This window comes from Cydia pomonella, chromosome 2, assembly GCF_033807575.1.
Source record: "Cydia pomonella isolate Wapato2018A chromosome 2, ilCydPomo1, whole genome shotgun sequence".
NCBI classification, from domain to species: Eukaryota; Metazoa; Arthropoda; class Insecta; order Lepidoptera; family Tortricidae; genus Cydia; species Cydia pomonella.
Window position 1 is genome coordinate 34,320,817 of NC_084704.1, and position 16,605 is coordinate 34,337,421.

General features: G+C 37.2%; 1 protein-coding gene and 1 non-coding gene across 3 annotated transcripts in view; one reads left to right on the plus strand and one right to left on the minus strand.

The window, feature by feature from the left end:
* The window catches only part of LOC133515458 (pyrokinin-1 receptor-like), a 185,802-nt gene that overhangs the window by 151,827 nt on the left and 17,370 nt on the right, over nucleotides 1-16,605 (minus strand). The gene's annotated exons all lie outside the window — the stretch shown is intronic.
* On the plus strand, nucleotides 10,031-10,102 carry Trnat-cgu (transfer RNA threonine (anticodon CGU)). Its single transcript has one exon. It is a non-coding gene; the product is annotated as a tRNA-Thr (tRNA).

Consider the following 16,605-nt stretch of genomic DNA (forward strand, 5'->3'; position numbering starts at 1 on the left):
AATACTTAAATACATAGAAAACACCCATGACTCAGGAACAAATATCCATGCTCATCACACGAATAAATGCCCTCACCAGGATTTGAACCCGAGACCATCGGCTTCATAGGCAGGGTCACTACCCACAAGGCCAGACGGGTCGTCGGATAATGTTACCACATAAAAAATGTCGATTTAAAAAACTATGTTGATATTGGCAACAAAATCTGCAATGTTAATTTAAATGTTAACTCCAAGTCTAAATTCCGTTTTTTATCCAGCCCGTCTATCAATGTCGTGTATAAAATGAATGGAATTTGAAGTGCTCAAACGAGTTTTTGGATAACACGAGGAACATAAACAACTGTTATCTTACATAGAATCAAGATTATATTATCCAATGTTTTAAATTAATTACGAAAAGGATATCTCTTGATTTTTCGTTATCTTTTTTATATGCGTGTTTTATGTTTGCTCTCGCAAATCAAATCGGATAAAATTCGCATTTATTCCCTCGTTATACTCTGCTTTTCAGTTACATTACGAGGAAAATAGACAGAAATATGAAATATTTAAAGTTTTTTAGGGTTCCGTACCTCGAAAGGAAAAAACGGAACCCTTATAGGATCACTCTGTTGTCCGTCCGTCCGTCTGTCTGTCTGTCAAGGCCCTTTTTCTCAGGAACGCGTGGAAGTATCAAGCTGGAATGTATATCAAATCCAGGTCTACTGTCCCTTGGAGCTGTGAAAAAATCAAACTTTTAAGCCAACGCAATCAAAAGATACAGCCGTTTATGCCGCAAATTTCCGCAAATTTCCGCAAATTTTCGACACTCGCAAGGGAATCAAATCCTTCAGGGTACTTCCCGTGAACTCAGAATCATGAAATTTGGCACGAAGTTACGTCTTATAGCACAGATAAAGGAAAAATTGCGAAAACCGTAAATTTTTAGTTTCATCATATAAATAATATATACCTACAGGTTTGTACGGAACCCTCGGTGTGCGAGTCTGACTCGCACTTAGCCGATTTTTTCCCTATTTATTCAACAATAACGAAGTTAGTACTCGGGACATAGATATATATTATTTAAGCATGTCGTTTTAAAACATTTACTTTTATATCACTTCGTTGGTCCCCATAGGGCCCGTCTATGGGGACCAAGAATGGGGACAGGAGGCCTACCGCGAAAATCGAAGTTCGTCAATTGCGGGCATTTTTCTCTGATTGTGTTCACCATTCATTCATTCGTGTGAATGCGAGCTAATCGTGCAGTCCAACGCAACTAGTTGCGACTGGCGACCAATCGCACGCGTGATGCGAACTCGGCAACCAATCGCATTGTGCGATTCCACTGGTGGTGCGCACCAAACGAGAATGTTTGGTCGGATATGAACGGGCCTATCTTCGCTTTTGAAATCGTTGTTTTAAAATGACAGCAGAACTTCAATTGTATGGGAGCGGCTTTTTGGCGGCGGTGCGTTCGTATGACTTTTGAAATCAGTTGTATTTAGACTATTTACCGATAGCAAGTTCAATAAGAAGATTGACCAAACATTTTTTTCAATCATTAATACATATTCAATGTTTAATTCAATTACTATCGTTTTTGCAATTAGTCTATAAAGCCTACACCGATTATTTAATGTATAAATACCGTGTAGTCCAACTTCTAACAAAAAATAGGGAAAAAAAAAGTGACGACGCGACAGATTTAAACAAAATCATTTTGATTTTGATGCTGATCGCTTCAAGATAATATTCTGGGTTTAAATGTTTTGCTTTTTTCTAAAAAAAATTGTATTGCAATAAAAAAAGGAAAACCTGTAAACCTAGTTTTCCATTGTGACAAATAATATAAAATTAATAATGTAATGAATGAATTTAAAAATAAAAGAAATGCCTTGGTACAGCCCCGCGTACGAATTTTGAATTTCGATCGAAAATCATAAAATGTTCTAATTAGACTGCTGGGCTGGGTCATCATATTTCTATGGGGTCTAAAAAGACAGCTTCCTTGCGATATCACAAGGAAAGACACATTTATATAGCTGTGTCTTTCCTACCAATATAGGTATTCCAGGATTTGCGCTGAAAAAAGCGCTGGTGGCCTAGCGGTAAGAGCGTGCGACTTGCAATCCGGAGGTCGCGGGTTCAAACCCTAGCTCGTACCAATGAGTTTTTCGGAACTTATGTACGAAATATCATTTGATATTTACCAGTCGCTTTTCGGTGAAGGAAAACATCGTGAGGAAACCGGATTAATCCCAACAAGGCCTAGTTTACCCTCTGGGTTGGAAGGTCAGATGGCAGTCGCTTTCGTAAAAACTAGTGCCTAGGCCAAACCTTGGGATTAGTTGTCAAGCGGACCCCAGACTCCCACGAGCATTGGCAAAATGCCGGGACAACGCGAGGAAGAAGGATAGGTATTCCAGGATTTCCAGGATGTCGATTCTAATTTAACAGTTTGTTATGGTTTCGATAACTTGACGTGAAACATGTATTTCATAGGTACTTATTATTTTTTATTCTTTGACACTTGGAGAGCCTTTGCCTCCAAATCTTATTAATGGGTATTATTATTTTTCTCAGACCGTGGGGACCTTATGCATCTCCAAATTTAATGTATTAACTGTGGAGACAATATACACGGTGCTCACGAGGAACCCGAAAGATTTTAACCACGTACTTCTGAGGCCAAAAGACGGAAAAATAGTTATATGAGTTTCACTATGTTTCGCCAAAAAAATTTTTTTTTTTGTTTTTATTTTGTTTCAAATTTTGAAATTTTTGTCTCTAAATGTGATCAGTAATACACTGTCAAAATCTTTTGGGTTCCTCGTGAGCACCGTGTATACGACTCTGTAATATTGTATAATGTACTTGACTTTATACAATATTACAGAGTAAATACTATTTATGTATTCTGTAGCATTGGCTTATAAGACAACAAAAACAGTCTAGACGCGATGTATTGATATTGGGCATATTGGCTACGCATTCTGGACAAATAATATATTCCATCATATATAAAATTAAAAATATTATATAATACAGTGTGTATTTTTGATACGACCACATATTACAAAGTTTGTAAGTATAGGTCCTAATGAAGAACTTAGATATCTACAGGTAATAAAAAAATTACTAAAGTCCGACCAGAAATATATGATCAATTGATCATTGTCAAGAGGGCGCTTTAATTCACACGTATAAAAGTGACAGTTCAGTTTAGTATGAAAAATTTAGTTCCAATGAAATCCCGCAATATGGCGCGTGATCATGTATTACTGGTCAGTTTTTACTTTTATTTTCCATTACAAGAAAATCAGTTTGCTTTAATTAAAACGTTGGAAACATTTAAAATTAACTACGCTCTTTTAATAAAGTCTAAATTGAGAAATTCTTACAAAATCATTTCATGGCACTAAAACTCAGGTTTTGTATCGTTTTGCGGTTGCATCTAAAAATGAATTAGTATTGGCATAGAATTATATTGATTTAATATCTAAATTTTATTAGGAGTGAACACATACACGTGTCGGTGCGACGAACTATAAGTAAATGAGATCAGAACTACATCCGATCCAAAGTCTATCATTAATAATGTACGGTAGCCTAACCAATTTTTCTCGCTTTTTTCAACGACCACGGTTTTTTTTTTAACGACCGGTTTGGCCTAGTGGGTAGTGACCCTGCCTACGAAGCTGATGGTCCCGGGTTCAAATCCTGGTAAGGGCATTTATTCGTGTGATGAGCATGGATATTTGTTCCTGAGTCATGGGTGTTTTCTATGTATTTAAGTATTTATAAATATTTATACATTATATATATCGTTGTCTAAGTACCCTCAACACAAGCCTTATTGAGCTTACTGTGGGACTTAGTCAATTTGTGTAATAATGTCCTATAATATTTATTTATTTATTTTATTTATTTCGAAAAAACACGAATTTCACAAATATATGATATCTTATGACTTTTTTTGCTCTGCAAGTTCATTGTGATCACACGCATCAGTTAATTTGAAGAATACATTTTTAAATCGTGTTTTAACCCACTTTTTTCACGTCTTAGAGGTCGGGCAAAGATATCTGGAGTTGTCGCCTACATTGCCCACGTCAATTTAGTACTCAAATTATAGCTTGATGTCCAAGAATAACAAAAAATTGTTGTCAAAGGATCTCAATGGAAATAATCCTTGTTTCATGTTTTATAACTGAAACCCGGAAATATTTGTCAATGTGTTCTTAGTTTTTTTTATACATACTTGCGTCCATTTTTCAACAAGCGTTTGGCCGCAGAAATATACCTATAGGTATTTAACAACTCGCTCAAAATTCCCATGTCTAGTTGAGTACATATGTATCATGTAGTTTTGTCACAAATATAATCTTTTACTACTAAATATCGTTATGTTAATATAACTGTTATACAATTATCGAAATTGGCTTAAAATGTGTTTTTGGGCAAAGTTGGCTAGTTTCACGGTACACTTATGAGAGTTATTAGCAATGAAAATGGGTCACGTTGTATGGAAATTTCTATGCAAATGTCTATTTTTTATTGCTTTTAACAGTAGCCTTAAAGGCTGGCCCGTGTAAGTAAAAAATTACCTTGCAACATGGCGCTTGAAAATAGCTGCACGTAATAAGTGGATCGAGATTTCGAGATAGTGAACATTCTTAGGAAGTTTCAGTAGAAGTATTTTGCATATAAATATTCGGATTTTGTATAGGTACGTTCCTTAGAATTGAGTAAATATAAAGTATCTTATTATCATAAACAGGTTTTCTGCATTTTCTGTTTCCGATAGAACATTGGTAACTTAAAAAATAACAGTACAATTAACTGATCGAGCAGTAGCGATATTTGGACCCCGTTTCAGCTTGGGCAAAACGTCGTATGTCTGTATGTTCTCCTCTGCAGGTTGCACTTCTTAACAGATTCACGTGAAATTTTGTGAGCAGGTTCCGTAGTTTGATAGATTTTTTGTTGTTCCGTTTTGTGGGAAAATTTAAAATAGTTGAAATATAAAGAACTTAGCACCAGTAGGGTCTTTGGCACTTACGAAGAGAAAAAATGGCAGAACGATTTGTACGGTAAAATATTGGGCTCCTCCCGTCTGTCGTGTCGAGAGCCGGTGTTGCTCGAAGCTAGGGGAAAAAAAGACTTGCTTATTTGTTACGATTGTAAATAGGAATTTTGCTTGTATTTAAATTAACCTATTTCTCACCAGAAAAATATTAGAAAAACCTAGACCTATTTTCAGACACAATTTCTATTCAGTAAATCTGAAAGAAATACAAGAAGTAGGTAACTTGTCCGTGACTTCATTGTTCTGTTTTTCATAGATTCCATAGTTAATCGTTTTGATTGTTCGAAAAAACAACAGATTTTTCTAGTCAGTCAACTACACTATTTCTGTACTACAATAAATTATTTGCTTTTCTGCATGATCCTTTATTCGGGTGAAAGTCACCATTTCTAATGGCGTCTCGTCTGCAATGTGGCCATTTATCGCTTGGTTGACAAAGTGTCATTTCCACTACCCACACTCAAAGTTATTTCTCAAACGTCAAATCGTATTCCAATGCTCATAACCAGACAGATGTAATAAAATCTCGAGTTTCTTAAAAAAGTTGAAATTTGATTCCGAATTCTACGAAAAGTTTTCTGTCGTCTGATTATTTGATTAGACTGTATCCTGAGAATATTTTATGAGATATTGAGGTTTTTTTATACTACGTCGGTGGCAAATAAGCATACGGCCCGCCTGATGGTAAGCAGTCACCGTAGCTCGCTCTCCTCCCCCGTTGAGCCAAACAACCTTACTCACCGGCAGGAACACAACACTAGTTTATAGGGTTATTCAATGCAATTAAATTATTTATTCATAAAATTTACATCTTATAGGTCACTATATATTTACAGGTTACATGTATATAATAGATTTAATAATTTTGCCGCAATTAGGGCGTTCCGGATCCGGCCCTGAGCATGGGCTTATTTACTTTTCCAGGTTATAATTTATGCTGCATTTCCAATTACTGTTTATACATTTACAGTACGTCTTTATACATTTACAATTTATTGTATTTATTTAACATTGCTACATATTTGTTACAAGAAAAATTCATCGATAGTGTACAAAGCGTCTTTAACTAGCTTTGTTTTCATTTGTCGTACAAATGAAGCGTAACTCGGGGCCTGCTTAATTTGAACGTTATATTATAGATTAGGAATCGGTTCAGTCAGTCGATGTCAGACCGCGAGCAGAGCAGTCGTGTCACGTGATGTTTGTGTTGGCGAGCCGTTGGAAATACATTACATCGTATGATTTATAGTGACGTTCGAATGTCAACTGCGTCTGCGTTACTGTTGCGGTGTCATTGTTTCCTCCGTTGTATATGTTAATTTCCTTGATAAAATGAGTCTTCTTATTTTCGTGTCGAGGTTCCATTTTCATACGATGGATGCCCCGTAGGCAGCGGTGTTGATAGCCCTGACTGTCGCGTCCCTCAGATCCAGGGTGCCTACTGCGAATTTCGGGGTTCTTTCTTTTTTAGAGTGACAGAGCAAAATGCCAGCAATTGACGTATTCGATTTTCGCGGTTATAGCTGCACCGAGCAGTGATGCGGGCATGCGGGGCACGCCAGTAGATGTGCCACGGTTTGCGTTACTGTGTGGCAGGTACATTAAGGCGAGTGAGAGATAAAATGAGTGACGGAATGATACATTATAATCGCGGCAGTTATGCGTAAATTTATCAAAGAAAGTTATCAGTGCGAGCGAGGTGGACTGCGATCGAGTTTACGCAGTCGCTGATGTAAACATCGTGTCAACTCGTGGTATGACTACTATACCTTTAAAAGAAAATTTACGTAATTTAACATGCTGTAAAGCCAGAAAATTAGAAGGAAACGTATGATATGGCACGCCGCGCGAAACTTGAACGATTAACCTATACAGCGCTAATCACGAAACCTTAGCATTTTACCTCTACGAAGCATTTCCGCAACATACCGGGAAACCCACGTTATCGACTACGACGTAGCTCCACGACCGTAGTACAGCAGTGAATGTGTTAAAACGTTAAAAAAAATATAACTACTTCAATTTTGCTACTTCAAGTATGTAAATAAACATCTTTCTAGCGTGTCTTTTAGATTAAAATGGCCACTAGGAAGTTTCTAGAAATATAACTAATAATGTTCTATTAACGTTTTATACTCGTATGTACGTGTATAGATCGAGTCATTCAGAAAGACGCGTGTCTTAACTCATATTGTCATGTTATTATAGCTTAGATTTGACAAATCTGCGCGTCAATGTGTATGACACGATCACGAACTATAGCTAAACAAAAACAATAGCATTTATTTGACTAAATGTTTACGTTTTCCTTGCATGTTTTGACATCCGCGATCATAAAACTGACATACATGATGGCGCAGTAAGTAGTAAATATACATTTAAATGTCTATTATATCGTGTCGTACTATGTAGCCGTGGAGCGGTCACATTTACGCCTTGAATTCAGTTTATGTTGCACAAGAATTCGTTTTTATTGCCAGCTGCCCGTGAAACGCTTATTTCCGTATTTACGTATTCAAATACTACACTGTTTTACTAACAATGTAATTTGTTGTTTAGTAAACTAGATCGCAGTGCATCTCGCTCGCACTGAAGTATCTAATAATTTAACTAATTTTGTTACAACTTTCAACCAGAATTATTACTTTTAATGTTTACCTAACGGAAACATGGTCGCCTTAAATCTACTTGACGCCGTTTCGTGGAGCAAGAGTTAGGTGTATTGGGGATGGGGTGGGAGGAGGTTACCCAAGCAGCCCCGGACCGGAGTCAGTGGAAGAAAATGGTTCAAGCCCTACAACCCGGGGTAACAGGATGAAAAGAAGAAGAAGGTTTACCTATAAAATGCTCCTAAAATGACTTTTAATTAAATTTTCTGAGAGACGCCAGTACCTATAAGTTTTACATACAAAACTTCTTCGCGCTCTATTTTCTTTGTAAAATGAAAGCGTAACTTCGATTGTATGGAAGCGGCTTTTTAACGACGTGTTCGTGTTACCATTTAGTGTGACCATAGAGAAACAAGTAAGCATAGAGTGCTCACTCCATACATCAGTTTTCTTGCCAAAACGCTTATTATTTTCGTAGTCGACATCTAGCGTCAAGTCTCAAGGAGCGGATTTGTCAGTACTGTTACTTGACACTAGATGTCACGGGTGTCGCGAATGACGAAAAGTGTATTGCTCAACAATTTACAACTAATATTACAAGCAGAATGAGTTGAAAATAGAATAACCGGAATTCTATTTCCAACTCCTCCAGTTATAATATTAATTGAAAATTGTTGAGTATCATACTTTACGTTCGTTGCGACATCTGTTGTCAAATAGCAGCACTGATAAATCCGCTAGTTTTCATCTTTTTTTTTCTCTAGCGATGTTGACAATAAAAAGAATAAGCGTTTTGGTAAAAAAAACTGATGTATGAATGAAGTGAGCACTCTATGTTTCGTATTTCTCTATGGTATATATGACTCAAGTCGATACAAAAATAGAAATGGGATTAATGCAATATGACGAGCATACAATCTTGTTGGATGAGCCAACAGCATTTGTAGGTGATATTAATAATAAAGCACTCAACAGTCCGTCGTTGAGTGTTCACAAATAACATAATTATAATCAGATATTGTTTCAAATGAAATATTCCAATGATATAATAATCTTTAACAACAACATTTTCCTTACAACAGTTTAACATGCGATCATTTTTAGGGTTCCGTACCCAAAGGGTTAAACGTTATTTATATATTATTTATTTATTATTACCGCTAATACAAAAAATACTAAAAAGTACGGAATCCTCGGTTCCACTATAACTAATGGCACCAGTCAGCATCAAAAGTAGCTGATTAGACTAAACGTCAAAAGTACCATTCTCTTATAATTTTACATAAAGAGTACGTGTCTCTTATGATATATCAGGGAAACCAGCAGACAAATGGCCCATGGACACCTGCAACACAGGGTTTGTAAGTGCGTTGCCGGCATTTAAGATGTAGAAGTAGTAGTAGCTAAGAACCTAGGCGTTATTGACGGAGTGAAGTGCGCTGTCTATGATTAGATTAATTTTTACAAGTATTCTTAGTATTGTAGCGCCACCTATTTAAGGTTTTTTGATGACACTTTTTGATACATGGATATTTCATTCCATACCTCCACCTTCCATAGGCATATGCAAAGGATTTCGTACAGTAAAGGCACTTGTGACAGTTGTGACGTCGCCACGTCATTAAATTCGACGTTTTGAGTTAAAACAAAGTAGTTGTACACTGCTTGCTGAAATATTTTATATGGAAAAATGAATGTCATCTCATCTGTTTTTTTTTAACCAATGAAAGTATGTTCGTTAAAGCCCCCTACCCTTTAAAACTACCTTTTGGTTATGCAGCCGTTACAAAAATAAATGCTGCATAATTCTATTCGCAAAAGTATTCCGGAGTGGCAGATACTTTTGGGGCGTCGTTCCATTTGAAGGCAAATGCACTATGACCATTAAAATTACCCAAATCTTAAAGAAAGGTGTATCTACTTTTAACCCCTTAAGGAAAACACTGATGTTATACCTAATTTTAAAGTATTTGCATCTTTGAATCTGTCTATGAAATCGAAGCTCCCCTATAGATAGATGAACAGACATGTGTACATATTTTTTATCGAAACTGTTCATAGATAGATCTGCAAGTGAGTAGATGGCACTGTTTTAAATTCGTCGGGGGTTATTAAATATAATAGTTATAGCTATGCCATGAATTCCGTAGATTTCATCATCAGAGCCTGTTTTGTTAAAGATGTGTCAACTTTTTTGTATTCTTTTAGCAGTTGTCCAAATGATAATAGTGATACAGTTAATAAACTAAAATAAATATCATACACTCAAGAAAAAATTACCAAGTCCACCGCCTAGACTTTCAAAGATAGCATACACCAGAGAATTTGGGACGCGTACCGCCGTGTCTGGGTGGTCTAGTGGTCAGGACGTTAGCCGCGTAAGCTAAAGACGCGGGTTCAATTCCCGCCTCGGCCACCGGTGAACTTGGCCACTTTTTCTTTAGTGTATGATTTCTATTTCAGTTAATAATTTATATTATAGTAGTGTGACTACTAAAAACACAAATCAAAAAATATTTCATAAAATAATTTGATGTATTCCCTAGTTGGATTGGTGGTACAGTTTGTTATAAGAAATAACTCATTATGAAAATGGGTTATAACTACGGAAAAATGCATAGTTTGTAAATGAGCATCTTAAAATCAGGGTTTTAAATGTTGTCCAGGAGAATTTAACACATTCACTGCCAAAAACACACTAGAGTACATTAGTATTGGAAATGGAGCGCTGGGGGACAAAACATTCACCCTTAAAAGGAATTTTTCAAACCGATACGAGACACCATTCCCCCGAAGCTTTTAAGCGAACAAATGTTTAGAATATTGAAAATTTTGTGGGTTTATTAAACAAAATGAGGCCCGTACGAAAGTAATTAGGTGCGTCTACTGTTCACAGCCAGGACCCCAATTTGTCAGGGCCTTAATTAATTAGGCCCATCATGGCCCTCACACGCACTTTATGGAAAAGTGTGATGTTTCTCGGTGAAAAGTGGACTTCAGGTTTCCATCGTTTAAGTAATTATTGTTTACAACTACAGAGTAGTTTGGTTATATCTAGCCAACATACATATGTTATTCGTGATAAAACTTAAATTACATACAGAAGTATAAATGTTACAAAAAAAGACTAAAACATATGCCATTGTTTACCACGAAATAGGCTCGCCTCAGCATAATGCTGACCCGAAGCGTGCAATGAATGATTGAATGAAGAATGCTGCTGAATACCTATATAAGATTCTATTTGAAAGGTAACCACAAAATTATGATCATATATCTACGCCAAATTTATCAAAATTGTTATTATTTAATTAACTTATGATGGTGTTATAACAACAATTTTAACAAACTAGGCGTATATGATCATAATTGTAGGATTGCTTTCAAATAAGATCCCATATATATGATCATTTCTATGATACAATTGCGGCCTTAGGAAGCTTTATCGGTAAGTGCCGTTACTGTTCACGACTTTGAGAAAATCCTGTAAAAAGTACGAAAACCTTAACATTAATATTGATAGGAAATATACCAACTAGATCATGTACGACTATATCTAGAATACAAACTAGGCGATAGGCATATAACTTGAGCATCGCCCAAAATCAAATCAAACCGGCAAGTTGTAATATTGAGCACCTATTTCCGATTCGGCTCCCAACCCTCAAGGTCCAGTGAATCTCGTACGCAATTTTGCATGAAATTGAGCAGTGACTCATTCCAATAGCTTACCGAGATTACTTATTCGATTTTTTTTTCAAATCAAGGACGTACTCAACGCCATCATTTATTAACCAAACAAACACAATAGACACAAACAGGAAGGAAGGAAGATAATAATCACGTAAAACTAAACCTTTAAACCGGTTCGGATTCAAGTGTTTTTTAACCCTTTGAACGCTTTAACCCTTGGAGTGGTAGTGGTAGGCCGTCGACTCCCGACCGATTATGTCATTTAAATTTCAAATTTGATTAATTGAAATAAAATCAAAATTCCAATAACTCAAAAACGACATATGCCACTTGAAGAGTTATATCATGAACATAAATATCACTCAAACGCCAAGCTCCTGGGAGCAAGGGAGCTAATAATTATAAACCTTCGAAAATGTGAAAGTTACTTTGACAGCGTCTGCCATAACACCTATAGTTGTCTTTGACGCTGTGGGCACGACTAGTGACGAAGGCTTTAGGGCCTCCGCTAGCTGACGCGGATTATCCGGAACGGACGCCCAGTTTAATAAACAGTTAAATGAACAGCGCTAACTGGCACGGGCGCGTGCGACGGATTTGGCTTGGGAGCAGGGCGGCTGCCGGGAAAATCGAAATTCGTCAATTCCGGGCAATTTTCTCTGTCACTCTAATTACATCTTACTAAGAGTAAAAGAGAAAGATCCCCGCAATTTGCGAATTTCGGTTTTCGCGGTAGGCCCCCAGGACCCGCGAGCGTGCGCACGCGGCGGGTGTCCGCGTCAGCTAGCGGAGGCCCTTAGGTGTTCTTGGCGTTCAATTGCTGTTATAACTAAATAAAAAGTGGCCAAGTCCATCGTTGGCTTAGACGGGAAATGAATGGCATGGGGTACCGTTGTCTAGGTTTTTTCAAACCAATAAGGGTCTTCAACAAACATTTTTTGATAAAGTTAATACTTTCGGAAATAATCGTACCAAAAGAATAAAAAAATGTGTGTCCCCACTTCTAATTTTTGAACTGTGGGTCCGAAATATAAAATATGTTCTTGATTTATTTCGTGTTTTGAATCAATGAAATTACAAGAGAACGGCCTAAAGATTGCTTTTCATATTTTTTGGCGCCGTATTATGAACTAACAAAGCGCTAAGATTTTTTAAATCCCTGTTGGCTGAACCCATTGTACTTTAGAGCGTTTTCACACTGTCCGATCCGATATCGGATGTGATCCTCAATGTCGGGCCGCGGTATGTATTGGGGCACGCCGACGCTACGCCGTCCCCACATACCTATACGCACACAAACCAAAATGATCGGTCCGACGGCTGACGTAGGCTCCGACAATGTCTGAAATTATCGGTCGATATCGAATATCAGATGGCCATGGGAAAGACAGTTATTATAGAGTGCCGTGTGATGTGAAATGCGCCTTTTTTCGGTTAACATTCTTTATTTGCCATGGTCAAGCATCCTTACACAAAGATACCCAAACGCGCAAATGGCATTGGATTGGGCGTATCCTCAGGAAGCCTGATACCCACCTATCCAAAGTGGCCTTGACCTGGAAGATGCTCGGAAAACGGAAACATGGTCGCCCTAAATTTACTTGGCGCCATTCCGTGGAGCAATGGTGTATTGCGGATGGGGTGGTAGGAGGTTATCTAAGCAGCCCAGGACCGGAGTCAGTGGAAGAAAATGGTTCGAGCCCTACCCCAGCAGGGGGTAACAGGATGGATAGAAAAAGAGGGTTTGCCATACAGATTTCTTAAGTGAGTAAATGCATATAGAAATTATAGGATTAGCGTTTCTTAACATATTTTGAAACTTCTTATTCTTTCAAAATAAAACTTAAATGCACAAGTTGCATGTATATTGTTAATCGTCTTTCAAAGCTGTTTATTTCGATACCCCACTCGATTTACAAGATATTTTTACTAAATGTTACGTTATATGACGTATTAAGTCCGCCCTATTGTTATTATAATGACGTGAGATGTCACCTGGGATAACATAAGGATTCTAATGATATATCATACATCTAAATCAGTTAAGGCATTCAGAAGTTATGGTGGAATAAACTCACATACATCCAAACATGAACGCTGAAAACAATACTCCTTTTTTGGGCAGTCGTATAAAAAAACGTATGTTTTACTTATATCCGACGTCCGATATCGAATCGGATAGTGTGAAAACGCTCTTAAGGTCACCGCTACACTGGTTATAAGCGACCAAGTTCTTCAATAAACTACTTTTACGCAACGCTGAACAAATAAACAAATTGATTCTGACGAGCGCTCCTGCCTTAAATGAACTTAGGAGGATATTTTACTTTGTATTATGAAAGTTGTGACATTACAGTCTCATTTGCAATGCGACGACCGGTCTAGCCTAGTGGGTAGTGACTCTGCGTATGAAACCGTTGGTCCTGGGTTCGAATCCCGGTAAGGGCATTTTATTTGTGTGACGAACACAGATATTTGTTCCTGAGTCATGTCATGGGTGTTCTTTATGTATATAAATGTGTTTTTATCTATAGAACGTGTTACACCAGCCACTGAAAGTGGGGTGGGTACATGTTGTATATTATAGGTATACCTACATTTTGGCTGGCTGATGTTGATTTCTTGTATTGTATTGTATTGTATTTATTTATTTGCAATTGTATGGGAGAATCACATTTTTTCGCGATTTCGGGGTTGGGCCTATAGTAAAAGTTGCTCCGTATGACCTATACAACGTGTACCCACCCCACTTTCAGTGGCTGGTGTAACACGTTGTATATTGTCACCTAGTACCCATAGTAAACCCCGACCAAAAATACATGATCATTGTCAAGAGGGCGCTGTTATTCTCATGTATACGGTGACAGTTCAGTTTAGTATGAAAAATTTAGTTCCAAGAAAATTCCGCAATATGGCGCGTGATCATATATTACTGGTCAGGCTTTACATGCTTTGGTTAGTTTGGGGGTAGGTTGATCTGAAATAATTAAATATTTATTTTCTCAATTCACCTGTAAAAGCCAGAATATTAATTTCTCAAAACTTTCAGGAGTTACATATTCTTCTGCCTGACAAGATTCTATTTGGCCATGAAATAGAGTCGCTATACTTGCTGCAAAACTAACTGGCGACTGAGATCATAATGCTATCTCGTTTACCCCTGTTAAGACCAACCAAGACTGAAAGAGACGTCATTATGACTTAGTTTTGTGGCAAGTATAGAAGCAGTTTACTCATGACTAGTCATATATAGTCAAATAATGTCAGTATGTACCCGTCATGTCAACGACTAATTTCGAAACGAATTCAAATCATGGGTTGTCGTTGAGATTCAAGATGGCGAAGACGTCTCGAGAATATTTTTTTGTGTTTTTGTGTGTTTGTTCAAAGTGTAGTATTGATAGCTTATTATGCAGTGAACAATCGTGGAAGTGTGCACTTGATGAAAAACTAATCTTGAAACGCGTTTAACCATGTTTTAATCAACATCTGGCAATCCATCGTGGCTTTTAGTAAAGTCCAGCTATCTCTTTACTAAAAGCAACTACCGAACAACGTCATGCTCTACGAGCACACTTAAAACTTACAACGAAACTTGACATTGGCAAAATCATCATAGATTTGATGGAAGCCATATTTTAAAAGAAGAAGAATTCAAATCATTGTTTATAATAGTAATGTTTCGCAATCCTTTTTTCCTTTTATTGGTGTAAATATATCTGTATTTTAAATATTTTTTCTTGCATATATGTCAATCTCTTTTGGCATTTTTGTGGTAAAATCGTTAATGAATGCCAAATGTTTTCTTCGTGTTTACATCGGTGACATTCAATGACTTTCAACGTATGTTGTCCGAGAGTCTCCTCGTCAGTAAAACAAATTAATACCACTGAAATTTCGCAACATGGCGAAGGTCAGATAAGATCTTGTCTCTCATCTAGAGGTACCTAATATACAAAAATAATCAAATACTTGTTATGTCACCAATTAATACAGCCTGACATTTCTCCAATTGAGAGGCAGTTGAGAGGTTAGATTACACGTTGCATTAATATTATCATTTATCAATCAATCGATCAGCAGTGGCAGCATGGTTCCATTTTTATCACTCGTCACTATGCCCGTCACTTTCACACTTACATACTTGTTAGAACGTGACAGGCATGGTGACAAATGATAAAGACCCGACCATCTTAGCCCTACAGGTTTGTTTTGAGGATCAAATGTCTATAGGGACCGTGCGCGTTGGAGGGTCTGCCATCTTGTGGCCTGAATCGGAACCATAAACATGTACATTTACACATCACGTGTTTTCTTGTGCATAGTAGGTTCTGCCATCTAGTGGGCTAAATCGGAACAATAAACATCACATTTACGGCTCGCGCCATAAATCTGACGGCTCCTGTGCTGCCTCCTACAGTTCAAGCACGCTCCCTATATGGGACCCATTGCGTTAATTCAATACAAAGGTCAGAAATGATAGTCAAAGTCTCACAACAACACTCTACTCATGAAAGGCTTCTGAAAACTGCAAGCAATCGTGACTGTTGCTGAGAAGCCGAAGTCCATACTTCAAACAAGGAAATTGCGACTTGGTGAAATATTGCGTTTATGTATTTAGATGAAGCATGGCGGTCTTTGGTGTCGGAGGCCAAGATCCACTTCGGGTCGCTGCGCCAAAGCAGTAAGTAAGTATGTATTCAGATGCAATACAATTTGTTTTTAATAAAATGTAAAGAATCGAATGGTGCCGTATATTTTGTCCTTTTTGGGAGTAAAAAATCTTTAATTTTGAAATTTGTTGTTGATATCTTGTTTTTTTTTATAATTTCCATATATTTTTAAGTGTCCGATTTATTATATGTTAAAACGGGTCACTCACGTATTTTAAGTCGAAAACACACTCCCGCCCCCAGCAGTCTGCGTCACTCCTCGGTACGGAGTGAAACATGTCCAGCGTTTTCCACCTAAAATACGTGAGTGACCCGTTTTAACATATTTAATACGTCTGTGTCTCAAAATTTTCCATTTTATTATAACAACAATAATTTATTTACAAGATTATGTCATACAATTCAATACATGTCTTCATCCCTATTCTGGCCATTAGTCTCTACCTGTCGGAGAATATTGTTTACCCTAAATCAGGAAATCTCACAACAAAAAGAAAGTGTTTTTCCTCTAACTTCCTAAATATTTCGAGCAAAGTTCGTTTATTGGTTCTTC